Source organism: Aplysia californica, unplaced genomic scaffold (genome assembly GCF_000002075.1).
Source record: "Aplysia californica isolate F4 #8 unplaced genomic scaffold, AplCal3.0 scaffold00218, whole genome shotgun sequence".
Classification (NCBI taxonomy): Eukaryota; Metazoa; Mollusca; class Gastropoda; order Aplysiida; family Aplysiidae; genus Aplysia; species Aplysia californica.
The window spans coordinates 942,844-947,428 of record NW_004797488.1 but is presented as its reverse complement, the minus strand read 5'-3'; the positions used below and the strand labels follow the sequence as shown (position 1 = coordinate 947,428).

The following is a 4,585-nucleotide window of genomic DNA, read 5'->3' as shown; positions in this document are numbered from 1 at the left end:
GTGTGTGTGTGCGTGCGTGCGCGCGAGCGCGAGATAGAAAGCGAAAAAGAATTAGAGAGACAGACAGAAAAAAAGAAGAAACAAAGAAAGGAAGAAGAAAGGAAGGAAAGAAAAAAAAATAGAAGGGAAAAGAGCAAGGGAGAAAGAAAGAGAGGAAGAAAGAATGAAAGAATGAAAAAAACAAAGAAAAAGAAAGGAAGAGAACCGGCTGAGATTGCGCATTGCATGGAATGCCAAAGTGAAAGCCCAAATAGAATTAACTTGCTCCACTGCTCTAAGTGCCTGAAGACTCAGAAACTACGAGACCGTGCACGGCTTACACCAGGAAGGATTAAGCACAAATATATATATATATATATATATATAGTTTGGAAAGCAAATAGAGCTTGCTATGGGTAGTTGACGGGTGCTGTTGTGTGGTTTGCTTTTTCTTTCCTTTCCAGCAACTATTGTTCAAAGCTCCCCTCCTTCTCTTTTGTGTTTGCTACTGTCTGGTAACACTTCTATAATCTTCGGTACTTATATGATCCTGCTGTGTTGCAAGTGCTGTAAAACACTTACAAAAAAGAGCTTGCAATCGATCAGGAATTAATTCTATTCATTATGATTAGCACAATCTATCTATCTATCTATCTATCTATCTATCTATCTATCTATCTATCTATCTATCTTCTATCTATCTATCTATCTATCTATACATCTATATGTCTGTCTGTCTATCTATCTATCTATCTTCTATCTATCTATCTATCTATCTATCTATCTATCCATCTATATGTCTGTCTGTCTGTCTGTCAGTAGGTCAGTCTGTCTGCCTATTTCCTCTCCTTTAAGCTTCGCGGGTGGTTGAAGGGTGCCACTGACAGGTTCGTTACTTTCTCTCTGTTATTTTTCTGTTTGTTTGTTATACTTTTTACCGCCACCCAGTGACCGTTATTATGTCTGTGTGCTTCTCTTTATTAAAAAAAACAACGTCCAAAAACAAACTAAAACTCACTTAGGCTATGTCGGTTTTGTGGTAGGCTGCGGTTTCTTTGGGAACTGGGCCTTCCCTTACTTGGTCTGATATAATGTTAGCACAGGAGGTCTTAATACCACCTCTTAAATAACGTCCTGAAATTGTTCATCCAGGCTGTCCCCGCCACACCCCGCTCTCTGTCTCTCTCTCTCTCTCTCTCTCTCTCTCTCTCTCTCTCTCTGTCTCTCTCTCTCTCTCTCAAAGGTACACATACACACACTCACATACACACACACACACACACACGAACACACACACACGCACCCCCATATACCCTGTTCTTCGTTTTCTTATTTGATTTTACTCCACATTAAATGTTTCTGTCTTTCTGTTTGTCTGTTTATTTCTCTCCCCCCCCCCTCTCTCTCTCCCTCTCTCTCTCTCTCTCTCTCTCTCTCTCTCTCTCTCTCTCTCTCTCTCTCTCTCTCTGTCTGTCTGTCTGTCTGTCTGTCTGTCTGTCTCTCTCTCTCCGCCTTTGGGACTCAAATTAGTAAAGTTAATTCAGTATAATAGTCACAATGAAAACACACAACTGTTGCTGCATTTGGCATTCCTTACACTGGCATTTTTAAATTTTTAAAAGTTCGTGACAATGAATCAAAAAACGATTATTAAGCGTAGGCTACTCCTGTATTATATCATTGTTGTCATTCCTGCACCAGTGACTCTTGCTTTGTCCTGTTCAAAAACTCACAAACAAATGGCAGTTGTTGGCGGGTGCTCATGTGTGATTTGCTTCCCCTTTCTTATCAAACATCTGTCGTCTTTATCTCTCCTCTGTTATTGCGTTCGTTAAACCCTTTTAATACCTCTAACCCTCGGCACTGTTATGACGTGTTGCAAGTGCCGTAAAACGCATACTAAAACAAACAAAAACACACAACATATCAGTTTTCATTTTACTAGTAAGTTAATGATTTTTGCAAACACATGCACCGAACACCGGTTCAAAAATTGCTACTTGGTGCGACTAAAAGATACCTAAAACCATTTCTTGATAAGCAATACGTTTTCTTTTCATGTTTTCGTCAAATTTGAACCTGAGTGGATTTTGGGATTTGAGGGGAGATTTAGGGATTGGGTGGAGGGGGGGGGGGCGGTGGGGGAGGGTAATAGTATGGAAAAGGTGACAGAAAACAAACGTATTCTCTTTTATTCACCACAAAGTTCCTTTTGTGAAAAACACAGCTTGACGGACTGCAGTTGATTGCAATCGCTCATTGCCACATACTCGCTCGTGAAAAGCTATTTAAACGCTAAAACCCAGCCGGAGCGGGTAGTTGGGAGCCATTAGGGCCCCCGGTGGGAGTGCGCAGGTCTCTGGGTGACAGAAAAACCCCTGGCTCCCTATACGCGTCCGAGCAGCAATAATGGTCGTTCCGTCCTCGGGCTAATCCGGATAAAGTTAGAGACGAAGGAAACATCTCACCTCTCGTCTCCGTCGCCCTCCCTAGAGACCTGCTTCGATGGACGCCAGGAGACTAGTGCTTTGCGCGCAGTTTTGTTTGGTTATTGTAAGTTCGGCTAACATAAGCCAGCGCATATGATATTATTGTATTGTTATGATCGAGTACTAGCTGGGATATAGCGTTCTCAATAAAACCGTTTTACTTGTTTATTTTGACTTCGGGTAACATAAGCCCGATTAGAAATATATACATTAGTATAGGGTTCTTTATAATAAAACTGACTGATATTTTCCTGATTATTCTGTTGGTGCAGCAAGACCAAATGACAAAAATAGTCTGTGACACCCTGCTTGTTGAAGGGCTTAATGTCAGAGGAGGAATGTAGCCTCACGGGCGGAGAAGACCTCATGGTTTGCTCTCCTTATACTTCCAGAAGCCGGCACAGACTTTACGCAAACACCAGCACGACGCATACACCACCGGAACTCGGCTAAAAAGGGCTTGGCTCTCAACCAATCACCGTCACCGCTTTCGAGTGATGATAAAGCCAAGATGGCGCAGCAGTCCTGGTATAATTAGCTCGTGTCTTTTCCTTGTTTGTTGCGGAGTCCGACAAAATGCTGAGAAGTCGACAAAAACACTCGTGGTTTCAGATCGCTTTGTGAAACAACCGAATCCGCGTGTTTAATATTCCCCCACGGATTTTCTTTTTCAATTTGTTTATAACATTTGCAAGAATTTTTTTTTTCTTCTGATTGACTCACTTGTGGTGAAAACAAGAATGTGGCGAGCCCCACACAGGAAGTAGACAGGGTTCCAAGGGGCATCCTGGGAATGGGAGTACTTTGCGTGAGAGATAAGGATGAGAGCTGGCGATAGAGGTGAAAAAACACGCAATGGAAACTGGAGATTGTATGAGTGGAGGTTGGAAAGAAGACGAGAGACAGTTCTTTAAAATATTATATATTGTTTGCCACGTCAATAAAATTCTCTATTTTGTCTTTTTGTTTTCAAGTTGTTGTTTTTTTTTATTGTTTTAAAAAAGTATTTTCCTTTTCCTGCACTCGAGTATGATAATATTATGAGTGTTAGACATATTTTTTATTTTTTAAGTGCACTGGTTTTGTTGCTCAGAATGAGTCAGATTGACAGGACAAATGTAAGAAAAGATGGCTGAAAGAAAACATGAAAATTGTGCACTAGGAGGTTATGGCATCTAGAAATAAGGGACTTGTAAAGGGTATAAAACTTCACCGTTTATGAAATTAGGTAGATAGATAGATAGATAGATAGATAGATAGATAGATAGATAGATAGATAGATAGACAGCGTCAACTCTGAATTAATATGCATCATTATGGTCCAGGAAGCCTGTACAAACTATCCCGACGGGGCGGTTTTGTACATAATAAAATTGTTCTTTCAACTTTTCCCAGTCATGGCGAACCGATGTGCGTGTATTGTGCCGCAGCCAGACGCTCTGCAGTTGTAGACAGGAGACCCAAGTTCGATTCTGGAGTGGGAAACGTGTTTATATATTTCTAGACGCATGCTCATAATCAGATTTGTGGTGATGATGATAACGATGACGGCATGACAACCACGATAATTGTGCTGCTGCTGCTGCTGCTATTGCTGCTGCTCCTGCTACTGCTGCTGCTGCTGCTGCTGCTGCTGATGATGATGATGACGTTGAAAGCGGACTGAAAATTACTCATGACATCACCTCCATATTTGCCTTTTTGGCAATGGTGATGGTGTCACTGCTGCTGAGACTGCAGCTGTTGCTGTTGTTATTGCCGTTTCTGCTGTTTCTGCTGTTGCTGTTGATGTGATGATAACGCTGAACATATTTTATAATGTCATTAAACTTCAAATACTAAATACTCCACAAATTTGTTGTTGTTGTTGTTGTTGTTGTTGTTGATGTTGTTGTTGTTGTTGTTGTTGTTGTTGTTGTTTTCATTATTGTGCTTACTGCAATGACGATGGTGGTGATGGCGACAATAATGGTAATAATAGTGATGTTTAAATTAACGTTTAAAAGCTTTGTTTTAAAGGCTGGGACTGGAGATGCGTATGTTGAAAAGGCAACATACAAAAATAAAGGCAGTTTTTAATTAATTAATTAATTAATTAATTAATTAATTAATTAATC

General features: G+C 40.6%; 1 long non-coding RNA gene across 2 annotated transcripts; it reads left to right on the top strand.

The window, feature by feature from the left end:
- Nucleotides 1-2,988: 2,988 nt before the first annotated feature.
- Nucleotides 2,989-4,318, top strand: LOC118477781. Of its 2 annotated transcripts, none has more exons than XR_004858606.1 (2): nucleotides 2,989-3,308; nucleotides 3,864-4,318. It is a non-coding gene; the product is annotated as an uncharacterized LOC118477781 (long non-coding RNA). The 2 variants fall into 2 exon arrangements; XR_004858605.1 differs by having other exon boundaries at nucleotides 2,989-3,351.
- The last annotated feature ends 267 nt before the right edge of the window (nucleotides 4,319-4,585 follow it).